The sequence below is a fragment of the Eublepharis macularius genome, chromosome 2, assembly GCF_028583425.1.
Source record: "Eublepharis macularius isolate TG4126 chromosome 2, MPM_Emac_v1.0, whole genome shotgun sequence".
NCBI lineage: Eukaryota > Metazoa > Chordata > Lepidosauria > Squamata > Eublepharidae > Eublepharis > Eublepharis macularius.
In genome coordinates this window covers 103,120,949-103,137,862 of record NC_072791.1, presented here as the reverse complement: position 1 = coordinate 103,137,862, position 16,914 = coordinate 103,120,949, and positions in this window count along the sequence as shown.

The window sequence follows — 16,914 nt, the reverse complement described above, 5'->3', positions numbered from 1 at the left end:
CTTTTCCTCCAAGCCTGTGTCTGTCTCTTCATTCCGGCTAAGGTAGCAATTCGGCACACCCAGCTGCAGCAAAGCTGCTTAAGCTGGGTGCCGTTTATTGCTGCCTTGCCTGGAGGGAGGGGCAGACTCCCTTCCCGGGCATACGGGTCTTTTGGCTGGGGGCGGAGCCAACGCCTACAGGCGGCTCCGCTTTCCCAGCCAGCAGTCGCCTTCTGCTTCGGCCCACCCACCTCGCCCTGTCTCAGTGCAGGATTAGCCGGCTGCTGTTCCAGAGCCAGGTAGGAATTTTTTGCCTCTGCACTATATTGGCTTTGGGTGCGGGGGTTTTTTCGCCTACCTTGCACTGATGGCTGGGGTAGAGGTTTTGGCCTGGGTGGTGCTGTGTAGGTCCCTTGGCAGGAGATTCTCGGGAATAGGGAGCGGGCCGGTGAGCACCCAGTGGCATTTCCCCATGTGGGAACAGGGTCTGCCATCAGTGCGGTATGCTTGTGACGGCTACCACAGCACAGGCAGACGCCTGCGGGGATCCCCAGGGGCAAGCCCTTCCCTCATGCTGTACGGCTGGGGCGTTAGGAGCTTGCGGGGGGATCCATTCGCCTGGCTGGCCGGGTTGCAGTCATTCTATGGATGGCCTACACCCGGGGCTTTGGGGCTCGCCCACACAGGTCAAGGCGGAGGTCCAGGGTTGACCCCGTGGCTTGACCTGTACCGCTTAGTTGGCCCTTGCCTTAGTTATAGTTATATTTATTGTTATATTAATAAACGGCCCCTTTTCCTCCAAGCCTGTGTCTGTCTCTTCATTCCGGCTAAGGTAGCAATTGGTTGCAGTTGAAATCAACAATTGTATTTCACCAGACAAATTAGTGTGTTAGCTATTTATTGATTGTAAGTTGAAGCGGCAATTATAGATGTATGATGTTTGTATATTGTATATTGAATATCTTATGAATTTTCTGAAATCTGATGTCGGGCAATTGATCAGTCACTCAAAATTTAAATAGTGGTCCACCATTATGTGATAAGCCTTCTCTTGCTATGTAAGTAAGTTTCTCCTACTTTTTCCTAAGGTTGGCTTGGTACCTCATGGGGGTGTAGAGTCTTCTTTTGCTGTCTATCGCTAAGTGAGTTACAAATCTCACATTATTGCTTGCCAGTTCCTGATGGGTGGTCATATTAGTCTACTATAGTAAAATAAACACAGAAATCTAATGGCAATTTACACAACATTTATACCAGCAAGTATTCCAGAATGCTTACCTGTTGTCAAAAGCTGGCCAATGTAAGGCACTTCCTGTAATCTTAGCCTGACCTTATCAGAGTTTGGTGTTTCAGATCCATGGTATTAAAGTGGGGGATAAAGAACATAAGGTTTCACTTTACGTTGATAATATTTTAATTTTTACCTCTTTACCAGTTGATTCTTTAGAATCAATCTTGCAAACCCTACACTTGTTTAGTTCGATCTCAGGTTTAACAGTTAATCAATTGAAATCAGAGTTGATTCCCATTAATCCAACCCCTAGTTCAGTAGCTAGGTTACGAATATGATTTACATTCAAATGGATTACTAAGAAGATGAGATATCTAGGAGTTTATACCCCCATATACTTGAATGATGTCTTTTGGGTAATTTTTTTTTTTGAAAAAATTTTATTGGATTAGAAATCAATCAATATTATATTCATTACAATCCATTCCCTTTAAATATTCCAGTTCTAACCCCCTCCCTTCCCCCCCTTTTGTTGACTTCCAACAGTTTTCCAACCCCTTATCCATTTCCCACCTACTCATTTCATACTTATTTTATTCTAATAAGCATATACTTTCACTCTCTTCTAAGCTTGTCCATTATAACATCGTGCTATCTCTGTTCCCTTTCCCACTTAACTTATCAACTAGACATTACATTCGTGGCATATACCCTTTAATAATAATAATCATTTATCTATTTTTTGTACTCTATACTCTATCTCACACCTTCTAGTCTCATCAATATGGGACAAACAATTCGTCTCACATTCTACATAACTTTAAGTACTTCTGTAAACATACTATACATTCGACATAAGTCCATCAATTTAACCTATACTCTATATGTTACTCTTTACTTCCTTCTACCTATCTTATGTTCATTATATTTTAATTATATAATTTCTCCATTATACAGTTATCTGCCAACAATAATCAATCAATTTGACTCATACATTGCATATTTCTGAGTACCTCTATAAACACAATGTACATTCGGCACAGGTTAAACAATTTAACTCATATTCTGTATGTTACTATATATTTCTTTCCACCTTTCTTATATTCATTCTGTTTTAATTATATAATTTCTCCGTTGAACAGTTATCTGCCAGAAATAAAACTAATTAATTTCTATCCTTATAATTCTTTATAATTATTATAATAACACCTCTATTTCTTAATACTATATTTAATAGTCAAATAATATAATTGCTTAGAATTTCTCCTTTAACTTTCCTCCCCCCGGTAAAGTCACTTCCCTCTTCTTTTGTTGTATGTCAGTAATTTTCAAACTGCCACAGTTCTCCTCCCACCTCCCATTTTTTCACCAAATATTGTTTCAGCTTCTCCCAATCCATATTAAACTGTCCTGGATCAAGGTCTCTCAATTTCCTTGTCATTTTGTCCATTTCCGCCATGTACAGCAATTTGTAAATCCAGTCCTCGATAGTTGGCATTTCTTGTACTTTCCACTTTTGCGCATACAACAGTCTAGCTGCTGCTGTCATGTAAAATAACAATGTCCTGTGTTGTGCCGGAATATCCTCCATTCCCAAGTTCAGTAGCAGGAGTTCTGGGTTCTTATTAACTTGAAATTGTAAAATCTCACTTATCACTCTTATTATTTCCCCCCAGTACTGCCTAGCTACCTCACAAGTCCACCACATGTGGTACAACGATCCTTCATGCTTTTTACATTTCCAGCATTTATTAGACATGTTCAAATTCCCTAGCGCAATTTTCTTTGGTGTCAAGTACCAACGGTAAATCATTTTGTAGACATTCTCTTTAATATTAGTACATGTCGTAATCTTCAATGTATTTTTCCACAGGTATTCCCACGCCTCCATTGTTATTTCTTTATTAAAATTTATAGCCCACTTCACCATTTGCACTTTGATTATCTCATCTTCTGTGTACCATTTTAGCAACACTTTATAAATCTTAGAAATTTCCTTTTTGTCCTCTTGTAGAATTACCTCCTCTAATTCCGAATTCTCCATTCTTACCCCTCCCTTCGCACAGTCCGAATTGTAAAGATCTCTAATCTGTCTATATTGAAACCAATCGTAACTTGGAGACAGCTCATCTTGCGTCTTTATTCTTACTTTAGAACGTTCTATTCGTATTATCTCCTTGTACGTTAAGCGTTGTTGTTCATTATCGACAGTTCTCGGATCCATTACTTCATAAGGAACCACCCAGGAGGGAATTCCTTCCTGTAGGTAATCTCTATACTTCTTCCAAATTGTGAAGAGGCTTCTCCGAATATAATGGTGTAAAAACACAGAGTCTGCTTTTACTTTGTCATACCACAAATATGCATGCCATCCAAATATTTTTATATCCTTCTAAGGCTAGCAATTTGCGATTTTTCAGCGTCATCCAGTCTTTCAACCACGCCAGACAGATTGCATCATAATAAAGTCTTAGATTGGGCAGTTGCATTCCACCTCTCTCTTTTGCATCCTGTAATACTTTCATTTTCACTCGAGGCTTCTTGCTTGCCCAAACAAAGTCAGATATTTTCCTCTGCCATTTTTCAAACTGCTTAGAGTCCCGAATAATTGGTATTGTCTGTAACAGAAACATCACTCTTGGCAACACATTCATCTTAACTACTACAATTCTTCCCAACCATGACAAATTCAGTCTATTCCATTTAATCAAGTCTTGCTCTATCTGAGTCCACAATTTTTCATAGTTATTCTTGAATAGATCTATATTCTTTGCAGTCAGTTCAATTCCCAAATATTTCACCTTGCTTGTTACTTCACAGTCTGTTATTTCCATTAATAACTGTTGTTTTTGTTTAGTCATATTCTTACATAAAATCTGTGACTTCTTTTTGTTTATATAGAATCCTGCCAAATCTCCAAATTCCTTAATTTTCTCTATTACCTTTGGCATGTTCTCAATTGGATCTTCCACAATTAACATTATATCATCCGCAAATGCTCTGACTTTATAGGAAAAGTCTTTTACTTTTATTCCACGGATTGCATTATCTTCTCGAATCTGTATCATCAATATTTCCAAAACCAAAATAAACAACAGTGGAGACAACGGGCAACCTTGTCTTGTACCTTTACCTATAGTCAGTTTCTTAGTCACCTTGTCATTCACCACAATTGCTGCGCTCTGGTCTCTGTAAATTTCTTTCACTGCTCTTATGAATCTTTCCCCCATTTGTAGCTGTTCCATGGTGGCAAACATAAAGTCCCAGTTCAAATTGTCAAATGCCTTTTCAGCATCCACAAAGAAGAAACCAACCTCCTTGTCGCAACGCTTGTCATAATATTCAATAGCATTTATAACTGTCCTTAAGTTATCTTTAATTTGTCTATTTGGTAAAAAACCAGCTTGTTCCTCCTCAATAACTCCAGAAAGCCATCCCTTTACTCTTTCCGCCAATATCTTCGCAAAGATTTTATAATCATTATTAAGTAACGAAATAGGTCTGTAGTTTTTCACATTAGTCAAATCCTGTCCTTCTTTAGGGATCAATGATATATTGGCTTCACTCCAAGTATCTGGAATCCTTTGATCCTTCAAAACACCATTGATCACTTCTTTTAGGAATGGCACCAGCTCATTGGCCAGTACCTTATAAAATTTAGCTGTAATCCCATCAGGTCCTGGTGCCTTTCCCAAATTTGTTGTCTGTATTGCTTTCTTTATCTCTTCCTCCGTTACTTCGCTATTCAGTTTATCTCTCCATCCTTCCGAAATTATTGGGAGCTTCATTTTCCCCAGATATGTCTCTATTGAGTCTTTGTTCACTTCTTTTTTGTTATACAATTTAGCGTAAAATTTGTAAAAGGCTCTACTAATAGCCGTCTGTTCCAGATGTACTTTATTGTCTTCACATATTTTATTTATTGTCTTCTTCTCCTTTCTCTTCTTCAGCTGCCACGCCAAATATTTCCCAGGTTTATTTGCACCTTCAAACGACTTTTGGTTCATTCTCTTAAGATTCCATTCCAGTTCTTTATTATTCATTGCCATCAGCTGTTCTTGAAGGATTTTAATATCCTGGTATATTTTCTTTTTCCCTGGTCTTTTCTTTAATTGTATTTCTTTGGCTTTTATTTTCTCCATGATCTCCTGTCTCTTCTCCTCTCTTTTTTTCCTGGCTCTTCCGTTTAAGTCCATTAGTATGCCTCTAATTACAGCTTTGTAGGTATCCCAAACCTTATTGGTTGGTACTTCTTTATTCATGTTATGTTGTATGAAGAACGTAGTTTCCTTTCTCAACCTCTCCATATTTTCTCCCTCTTGTAACAAATCCTCATTTATTGTCCATCCTTTCCTTTTAGTTCTTTTTCCAAACTTCCACATAATTGGATTGTGATCTGAGCCTACCATAGGCATTATTTCCACATCCTTAGTCCAAAGCGCTAAGTCTTTTGAGGCCCAGATCATATAAATTCGTGATAACGTAGAATGTCACGTGGAGAAAAACTTATATTGTCTGCCTTTTGGATTCTGTCTTCTCCATACATCTTCCAAGGTTTTCTGTTGCGTTAGTGCAAAAAAAGTCTTTGGTAATAATCCTCTTTTCTTTTGTACAGTTGCTGATTTTTTATCCTGTTCCAAATTTGTAACTCCATTGAAGTCTCCTGCAAGAATTATCTGGTCATAAGAAAGTTCATCTAATTGCTTCCTCAAGTCCTCAAAGAAGCTTTCTTTTGATCCATTAGGCGCATAAATTCCAATCACCAACACTCTCTTTAAATTCCATGTACATTCCACTGCTAAAAATCTGGCTTCCGCATCTCTCATCACTAGTTTTGGCTGTAGCTCCTCTTTTATATACAAAACCACTCCCCTTTTTTTCTTCTTTGAGGCCGCTACATAGTCATTGCCCAATTTATTCAATTTAAGATATTTTACATCCTGATTTCTAATATGAGTCTCTTGCAAACACACAATATCACATTTCTGTTTTAATAGCCAGTGGAAAATACTTTTTCTCTTATTCGGTGAATTAAGTCCATTTACATTCCAAGATAAAACTTTACACTCCATATTCATAATCTTGTTGCTGGTAAGTCCTTTTCATTGTCCCTCAAAAACTTTTCCATTTCTAATTCAGATCTGATGCGCTTTTTCACTCCTCCAAATTCAAAGGATATTCCTTCCGGTAGTTCCCATCTATACCTTATTTTCATGTCCTTCAGAATCTGGATTAAGGCTTTGTATTTTTTCCGATCTAGCAACACCAATCTGGGTACCTCCTTCATAATAATAACTGTCTTGCCATCAACCTCCAATGGTTCTTGAAATTGTTTACTCACAATCATTTCTCTTATATTTCTAGTCGTAAATTGCACAATCACGTCTCTTGGTAATTTCCTCTGGGTCGCAAATCTTGAATTTATTCGATACACCACGTCTAGGATAGCCACAGTTTCCTCCTCCTCCTTTCCCAGGTATTCAGCTAGCACCTTGGTAATCTGTTCTTGGGCCGTCTTTCCTTCTACCTCCGGCAAGCCGCGAAACCTCAGCTGCTTCTCCATATGCTTGCTCTCCACAACTGCCATTCTTCCCCTCATCACCCTCATCTCTGTTTGTTGCGTGTCTGCAAGGTTCTCCACTGCATTTTCCACTACATTGACTCTTTGCTGTGTCGCCTGCAGGTCATTTTGTATTGTTTCCATTCCCTTCTTCACTTCTACCAGTTCATTCTTTACTGTCTCTTTAACCTCTTTAACCTCTTTCACCAGCTCAGGTTTCATATCCCTGAGTTCTTTAATCACTTCTAAGAGTTTTTTATCCAAGTTCTCTATGGCCGATTGCCACTCTTTTTTCGACATCGTGGGGCTCGCTTTACCTCGCTCCCACGAATCTGCTCGCTTCCTTAACTCCGTGGCGCTTGGCTTAGTGTCCTTTAAAATAAATGTCCCGGTCTTTTTGCAGAAAAAAGCGTTTAAAGAGTCCAAAATGTCAGGCGTCTTTTCTCTATGGTTCCTCTATGGTTTTTGTAATCCAATATGGCTTACTTCCTCTTCCGCTGAAGCTGCAGCTCTTCCCCTTTCAAAGATGGCGATTCCCTTCTTCCTGTCTTCCAGCAAGGGCTGCTTCTCTCCAGCAACTCTATCACTGTTACGAACTTCCTGTTTCCCGACTTCCCACAACAGTTCTCGCGGTGTTAAAGCTTTCTCACAGCCTGATATCTCCTTGCAACCACAGGTATGCAAAACAATAGTCCAATTTCTTCTATAACTCCTTTTAATTTAGTCCTTTTTCTAATATAGTTCTTGCCGGATTCTCCCCTCCTTATAATCAATCTGTTGCAGTTTAAAAGTCTACTTTAATGCTTCCTTGTTTTAAGTAATATGTCCCATTTCAAGAGATAGTGATCTTTACCTTCTCCAGCACATTTCGCTGGTTGTAATCGCTGTTTCAATCTCAGAAACCCATCAGCTCTTCTTGCCCCTGTTGAAGCTTGGGCATGGGGGTCTTATGCCAACCGCATTGGCTCCAGGACTGCCGCAGAGATTTTAGCCGACCTGTCTTTGGGTGGGACCTCAAGGGACGGGAGAGAGTCCGTTGCGCAGGACCCCCCTCGCCCGAGATCAATGTGCCCTGAGGTTCTTGAGCGTTCTATGCCTGTTCTCCACCTGAGAACAGTTGGCCGCGAGCTTGATTTGCCCCGCCGGCCATTAAAATGGCTGCCCGGACAGCTCAGCACTTAGAGCTGCATTAGACCTCCATGGATTCCAAACCAAAAGTCCGTCTTTTGGGTAAATTTTGATGAACTTTTTAAATCTGTGCTGATCCTTTTTTCTAAATGGAAAAAAACAAAGTTACTCATGGTTTGATAGGACACCACTAGTTAAATCTCTTATTCTCCCTAAGTTTCGGTTTCTGTTCCGATCCCTCCCAGTTAAAATACATTCAAGAAAAATACAGCTTTGGCAAACGGCTCTCAATGAGTTTATTTGATCTGGTCGCAAACTAAGAGTTGGGTTCTGGACGTTATGTCTGCCCTCAGGTTTAGGTGGTCTGAATGTCCCAGACCTGTCTTTATATCATGCTGCCTCTTCTTTGGCTCCAGTGATTCAGGCTTTAAGACTGAACCCAACAGAAGCCTGGATCTTTGTAGAAAGTTTTTTTTCTTCACTACTTTCCTTACCAGTAACCATCTGGTCCTCAGCTAAAAACAAGCCAGTTATGACTTCCTCTAATTCCCTACTACACAACATGCTGAAAACCTGGTATAAATACAGGAAAATCTTAGCTCTAACATTTTTCATTAATAAAGATTGGTTTCCCCCAGGAAAGGATTTAAGTGAGTTTAGGGAATGGAAAGACTCTGGGATATTGTTGATTATTAATTGGATTAAAAATGGGACAATTCTGGATAAATCTATAGTGGAAGAAAGGTTCAGAATTAGGATATCTTGGTTTAGATATCTTCAGCTGAAACATCTGTTCACCAAGCTGATCAGGTCAAAGGATTTGTTTTGGCCCCTAACTCCTTTTAAGGAAATGATTTGGAGTGGGGAAGATGGTAAACAGGGTAGGATTTCAACCCTTTACAAATTATTATTAAGGGTGACACATAAAGACCCTCTGCCATACCCCAAAAATGGTCTTATTCTTTAAAATGGGTTTTCTCAGAATCTGATTGGAAACATATATGGAATTCCCCTTCCAACAAATCTAGTTGTTGGAATATTAAACTCCAGTTTTACAAACTGTTGTCCAATTGGTATTTAACATCACATAAATTGAATAAGATGAATAAGTTGTTGAGCCCTCTATGCTGGAGATCTTGCAAGCAGGAAGGCATGACCCTACATATGTGGTGGGAATGCCGTTTTGTTCAGGAATTTTGGAGAGTGGTTCACAAAGAGTTTTGGATTCACCCCTCATTACATGGGAACTCAACTACCCCTCATTTCATGGGAACTCAACTACAAAAAATAAGGAAACATGAAGCTAACAGGCAACAGCAAGGTAATAAGTTATAGGCACTATAGAAAGAGAAAAAAGTGAACATGGGGCAAGATTTTTTTAATGTTGCTGGACTTCACTGGATGGAGTGCTGTCCTACTTGGAAATGCCCCACTACTCCACCTACCAACACTTGCCTTCTGTTGTTTGTATGTGTTATTGTGCTTGAGGAAAAGCTCAGTGGATCAATGATTTAGACTAGGAGTGGGACTAATGCTGTTTTTGGTTAAGAGTGAAAACACCTGCCTCAAAGCTGCATTTCCTCTTCCCCTTTAAAATAACAGCATGCTTTTGTACATGTGAGGCGAAAGGGCATACAATGGATCCTATGTTCCACATTGACTGCTTTGTTCACCTGAACAGGGCCTTCTGCAGGTGCTGTTACTCAAATGGCTATCCAAGATTGTTCCCTGGCTTCTAGAGGCACCCTCCTGAGAGCATCAAAAGATCAAACCAAACAATACCACCAGGGTTATTGTATGTGTGGGAATCTTTCTCCCTATCTATACCACAGTCTGGTGGGGTGCTGTCCCTCATTATCAAGGGAAGAACAACTTACTACGGAAGGGAGATCTCTCAGCCCTTCCATGTTACAACCTTATCTAGTGGGGAATTAACAATATTTGACTAATCTCAAAGCAACCACTGAGCCAATTCCTTTATTTGACAATGAAAAGCATTTATTATAGTAATACAGACATACAAAATCGTAGCAGTGAAAGAGATGATCAATGGTCAGATGACAAAACTCCCCAAACAACAATAATGCTTGCAATATCTCATCAGCAAGGCAGATATTAATGCCAATCTCTACCCTGTAAGATATAATACAAGGCTTCATCAAAATTATATTAAAGAGCAAAGGTATGGTTACTGAGGCATACACTAGGAAAACTACAATAAAGAAGACATACACCAGCATGCATTCCATAAGAAAAAGAAATTTGTTAATGCCATACACCTGTGAGTCTAAAATCAGTTTGTAAATATGGACACAACTGGGTGTGCTGAGTTAGGCCAATATTGGAAGTTGGGGTGTTTCCGTACGCGGTGGGAAAATGTGGAGAGCCATAAGAATTGCCTGGGGACAAAAGTCTGTATACCTTGGGTTTGTGGCTTGAAACTTCCTTTCCCTAACATCTTATGTGCTATTACTGTGGTATGGAAAGGATGTGATGGAAAGTTGCTTATTGAGCCTCTGCTCTCTTGTCTCTCATGGAGTTGTCTTTGGTAAGAGCATGTGGTCACCCCAAAATTTCATATTGCTGCTACAAACGCACCCAGTCCATCTTTAGCACACTGCCACCTCATAAAGAAATTACAGTTTTCCATATTTTCAGTCTGTTTGGATATACAGTATTCAGCTAGTGACTTGAGTAATTGCTGCAGGGTACAATCAGTGTCAAGGCTAAGACACTTCCTTCTAAGGTAGTATGACAGCTTTACCTTTCACTTTTCTTCCTCTCCTTCCAAGGCAATCTCCAGATACAGTTCAAACTCCTCTCTCCGGTACTTCCTTGCCTATGCTAGATCGATTTCAATAAAGTTTAGTAGTAATAAAGACTTCAGAACCAGCTCTGTGTTGCAAAAGTCCTTTCTGCTTTAGTTGTGTTAGCTGCTAAACTGCTGCTACCATGTTTCAATGGTATTTTTAATTAGCTGAGAGTCAGACATGAGTAATATGAGAAAGTGTTTATTAAATAAATCTTCCTGAACTCTCTCCATGTGTGAATTTTTTCTGAGCCATTTCCTCACTCTGTCTTCCCATGTCTCTGAGTTATTCCATGAGTTGTCTAACTGACTCACTTCTGCATACATGGAGACACATGGAGACACAAAACAGCCAGAGTACCTGTGGTTCATTTTCTCCTTGTTTCTGTTCTCATCCACCTGTTGTGGTGAATAGGCTCCCACCAGTAAGGGAAGAGGTGAAATACAGCACTAGCGAGGAACTGAACAGCAGGAACTGTTGGGGTGCATTTAATGAGGCCTTATGCATAATGCCCAGTTCCTTTGGATCCTATCTCCTTGGGAGGAAATGCTTGCAGTGGTGGAAGGCAGTGATTGACTGCCTCAGAAAAGAGGCCAATGGATGTGTGAGAATCAGAAAAAGTTCATTCTGTTCCCAGAAGAGAGAACTGGGCAAGTCCTTTGTCTCCAGGAATGGAACTGCCTCCCTCCCTCCAAACTTTCTCATTAGTGTGAGCTGAGCAGCTGGCTGTGTGGGAAGGTTAGCCTAAAAGTAGTCTCTTAGGGCTAGGATCCAATTTTTCCATGTTTGCTGAAAGTGCACACAGAGATAGATGAATACGAGGAATTGAGAGGGGGAAATATAGCACTCAGAAAATAAAAGCACAGTGTCAGATTTGGAGAAAGTTTCCCTGAGGTGGTTCATTAAGTATGAATGAAGCTTCATTGTCCTTCTTTCTGGAAATGCATGGCAGACTACATGGCAACTAACTAAGTGACCAAATTGTTGAGGTTTGCATGACCTGCCCAACTAGGGAAATGGAGTTTTGGTCACCTAATATCCTCACAAAATTGCCATTTCATACAGGTAGCTTATAAGCAAGGGGGTCTTTGTTCATTATATGAACCACTGCTGCCTTGATTCTTGCCACTTAAGGAGATTTCAAAGTAACTGTCCTGTGTCTGGGTTGCATGGTGACAGTCCTACATATCTTTAATGGACATTATTCCTATCATTGCGTCTTATATTCATAATCATTTGTTGTGGTGGTTATTATAACCAAGGTTGCCAATCTTCAACTGGGGCCTGGAATGCTTCTTCTTTTTTTTTTTGTAAATTTTTTTATTTAACAAAACAAAACAGCATTTTATAACATATAACAACTTGATGTATACAACAACTTGGTACATGAAGAAAAGTTACAATCGTAATGTGAGGCTAACATTCAGATATTATCTACAACATCAACGTTTTTATAAGTGAAACGCTATGTATCAATGAGTGCAGTTTATTAAAGTATTGTCATGACACTAATTATAGTACTTTAGCTTTACTGTTCTAAAATACTACGGTATATAGAACTCGAAGGCTGCATATCATTCTTTTCAATGAACTCAAAAAAGGGCATCCATTTCTCATAAAAAATAGTTTTTGTATTTGTCGAGTTGGAAGATTGAATTCTGTCAGTAATTTTTTCGATTATGAATTGGTCCCAAACTCGAGAGTACCACTGGCACATTGACGGAGGAAGATGATTTTTCCAGGCCTGGAATGCTTCTCAAATTATTGCTGACTTCCAAATTAGTTCCTGTGGATGGAAAAGCAGCTCAGATGGCACACTTAATGTCATCACTAGATTGCTGAGCTCCTTCTCCTCCCCAAACACTGTCCTGCCCAAATCTCCAGGAATTCCCAAAGCTGCAGTAGATATCCTTAATTATAACACTGGCATAGTTAATTGCAATTAGATGTGTACATCCAGCCAAACCTTTCAGTAATTATTAGATATAATTATTCCAGATGTTATACATCAGTTAGAAGAACACCATATTCCATAACTGAATATCCCAGCTGTTATACTAGCTCCAGCATGGATTCTAAAAAACAATGTTTGCACAACTAGTGACTCTGATTATTACTGTAAACACAGCAGCCCGTTTTTGTGATTTTAAAACAGACACATTCAAGACCAACATTGATAAAATTTCATCAGCTAGAGATTCCTTCATAGAAGTGTGCCTCTACTAGGTCAATCAATATATTTTGCATGACTCACCCAGGCCTAGTTGTTTGCTGCCATTCAACAGCAGCCATCCCATGACAGTCAGTTTGTGTGGAGTAGTTAGAACTTTGGAGTAGAATCTGGGAGATCTAAATTCATATCCCCATTTTGCCATGGAAACTCACTGGGTGGAAGTGGGCTAGTTATAGTATAAATGTTGTGCAGAACCACAAGTGACAAAAGGCACAGATTGGACACTTGTCAGCTTCCCTCAAGTTTTGATGGGAAATGTAGGCATCCTAGTCTTGCAGCTTGGCTCTCTGACTGCTGTCCAATGGACTTTTCAACTGTCACTTGTCCAACATTCCGCCAAGCTGCCTAAATTTCCCATCAAAACTTGAGGGAAGCTGACAAGTGTCCAATCTGTGCCTTTTGGCACTTGTGGTCCTGCTCTAGGGGGCAGATAAAAGGTAAGTTGGTGGATGAGTGAGGAGGAGAGAATGAGGCAGGGAATGGAGAGAGGGTTGCCAAGAGGGTTGCCTAGAGGGAGGCAAGAGGGGGATATAGAGGAAAGTCCTTATGAGTAACTTAGGGCCAAGCTACACATGACGAAAGACACTTGCCTGGCAAGTGGATTGAGTGGAGGGCAAGTGAACAGGGAGAAATACACTTGCCATTCAAGTGTCATTCGTCATGTGTAGCTTGGCCCTCAGTATGCAACTTGGTCCTGCCCAGCAGCCAACACTAGTTTTCCCTGCTAAAGAGTCCCAGGGTGGGCAGGGAGTAGGGAAAGAAAGCTGAAGATGGGAGAGGAAGATTTGTGGGAAGGAGAGAAGACAGCAGGAAAAAGGGGAGAGAGCATGGAGGCTTTCAATGAAGGGAAAGAAGAAATAGTGTGGGGGTGAGATATTCCTTGCAAGTCCTTATGGGTCCCCCACTTGTGCTTTTACATTCACAACAAAAAAGCTGAGGGATTTTCCTAATACAGACTAAGACAGCTATGCACCTAGAATTACCATTTCTGTGACTGTGACCCTATTATAAAACATGTCATAATAATGGAAATCTGCTCCATGCAAATGTTCAGTAATTAGGATTAATGTATTTTCGAAGGCTTTCACGGCCGGAGAATGATGGTTGTTGTGGGTTTTCCGGGATGTATTGCCATGGTCTTGGCATTGTAGTTCCTAGGAACTACAATGCCAAGACCACGGCAATACAGCCCGGAAAACCCACAACAACCAACAATTAGGATTAACATTTTCCAGAAGTGATGTTATGTTCTCGCAGAATTGCAAGTGATCTTGAGACTACAGAAATCTATTCCCATGGAGGAAATGGCAGCTTTAGTGGATCGACTCTACATAATAGCATAATATCTAGGAACAAGGAAATCCTACAGATTGTGGGTCCTCTAGAGATCCCACTTTGCCTGTAGGACTAGAAGAAATTGATTGATTGTCACCTGTAAAGACACTGAAGGCCAGAAGCCAGTTAAGGATAGAGAAAGGCATGGGACTAGAATTTGCTGGTGTCCATGTCTTCAGAGTGGATTTCCCCCCTTAATGTTGAGAAAAACCTGAAAAAGATTTTGAGACTTTTTTCTGCTGAGTGGAACGTAACTGGATAGCAACCAGTTTTACCAGCACAAATATTCCAGATCAAAGAGTTAGTGTTTATTTATTTAACCAATTTTTATAAACTATATGCTTGCCTTTCCTCTGAACATCTCAGGATACAAGACAAGTAATAACAGTATAAAAACATTTTGACAACAAACTTTAACTTAACAGATATAAAAAATTAAAAACCAATCTAAAAGCATTTTATCCCCACACGTGCAGACCTGCAAGTGATTTTTGGTAGCAGGAAAATGCAAGTGATATGAGGCAGGAAATTAAAATTTGTATTTTAGTTAGAGGAAGTAACCTCACAAGAATGGTAGGAGTTGGTGGGCGCTGACCTTTGATATAGATATGACATCCCAAGATGTCTCCTAACAGAACTGATATCACATCACGTCTGAGCTCTGTCTCTTCTCCAAAATCTGTCCTTTCCAGGCACCAACTCCCAAATATACAGAAATTTCCCAAGCCAGATTTGGCAATGCTATCAATGATTGTTTAGGACTACTGACGTCACATAGCTTCATGTAATGCTGTCAAACAAAGTGGGAACAAATGCCCTGCCCCTTTAACAGATGCTTAAGGGACTATTATTTACCAAGTGATGTTATTTACCTCTGTGGCATGATAATCTTCAGATGACTATTTCCACACATTAAAGCTCTGTTAAATGGGTAAGGCATCTTTTTCTCCAGATAGTTGACAACTCTAGCTTGCTATTATCAGTAGATGCACAATGGCCCCTGGGCAGGAGGTATACAAATAAATGTATGTTATTTTTGGTTCCAGATACATCAACTTATATCAGTTGTATCCCCCTCACCCAAGGATTAATATGGGAGCCAGTTTTAAAAAAGAGGGAAATGTACCTACTCAGCAGTTAAGGCAGGATAGATGGTTCTTTCTTAGAACTAGAAATGTTTCTCTATATATTCCAGTACGGGCTGCCAAGTTTTGAGAAAGGTGGAGTCATAGTTAGTGTTTTCTGTCATTTTTATTTGGTCTGCAATCTTTTCCATTATTAAATAATTCCAGATTTTCAAATACCAAGTTGTGATCTGTGGGACTTTTTTGTCTCTCCAGCAGGCTGCAATAGTTGTTTTAGCTGCTGTCAAAAGTATGGCTATCACATTTTTGGCATATTTAAATCATACCCCAAATTTAGCAAAATTGCTTCTGGTGTTAATTCATCTACAGATAGTCAGATACATACCTCGTTCTATGAGTGGTTTGGATACTAAGAGAGTGTAATTCTCTTTTTTTGTTGTTGATCTAATGTCTAGTCATTTATACAATTCTCCATACGATTATTTGGCGTAACTTCTAGTGGTTGTTTAGTCTGAAAGCTGACTGTTAATGTACAAATCGTTATTGTTTACTTGTTGTAGTTACATATGGCAACTGATTAAATATTTTTTTAAAGAACTAGAAATGTTATTACTAGAAACTTAGGAGAGTTGAAAGAGCCTCACTTTAAATGTACCTAGCCATCAATGCAATTTAAAACCTTTTATTGTGTTTAAATAATATACGTGAACATCAGAACATTTCATAAATGTGTACATGTAGATATGTTGACATAAATAAAAACAGCACTATGCTAATAAACCTGCTGTGGAGATAAATGGTTTCAATTAGCTTTCTCATTAGTTTAAAACTAGGATTATTTCCTTAGCCAAGAGTCATTTGTCTCATTTTTTAAAAAAATCTTCCCTGGTTTGATAGCACTTCACTTGATACACATTGTGTTCTCCTCTTTTACTTGACAAAATTCCTACCTGAGGGCCAAGCTACAAGTGATGAATGACACTTGAACGGCAAGTGGATCGAGTGGAGGGCAAGTGAACAGGGAGAAATACACTTGCCGTTCAAGTGTCATTCGTCACTTGTAGCTTGGCCCTCAGAGAGCATCTCATGGGAGCCTACAAAACTCAAGGAACTAAGGGTATCTCTGTTTCATGCCTGGGTTCAATCCTAGAAACAAATTCAAAGTGAAAAACCAATAAGACACAGTAATAGACTTTTATGGCCAGTAGAATTATCAGCATGGACTCCTCACAGGGACAGGAAACGCAGGTGTTCTAATTAAACATTAAATACTTTGCTATAGCTTTAGAAAAATTGCTATAGCTTTAGAAAAATGTATAAAGTCCAGTAGCACCTTTAAGACTAACCAACTTTACTGTAGCATAAGCTGTTGAGAATCACAGTTCTCTTCTTCAGATGCTGGGTGGCCCAGCCTGCATCTGAAAAAGAGAACTGTGATTCTCAAAAGCTTATGCTACAGTAAAATTGATTAGTCTTAAAGGTGCTACTGGACTTTTTTCTATTTTTGCTACTACAGACTAACATGGCTAACTCCTCTGGATCTATAGAAAAAT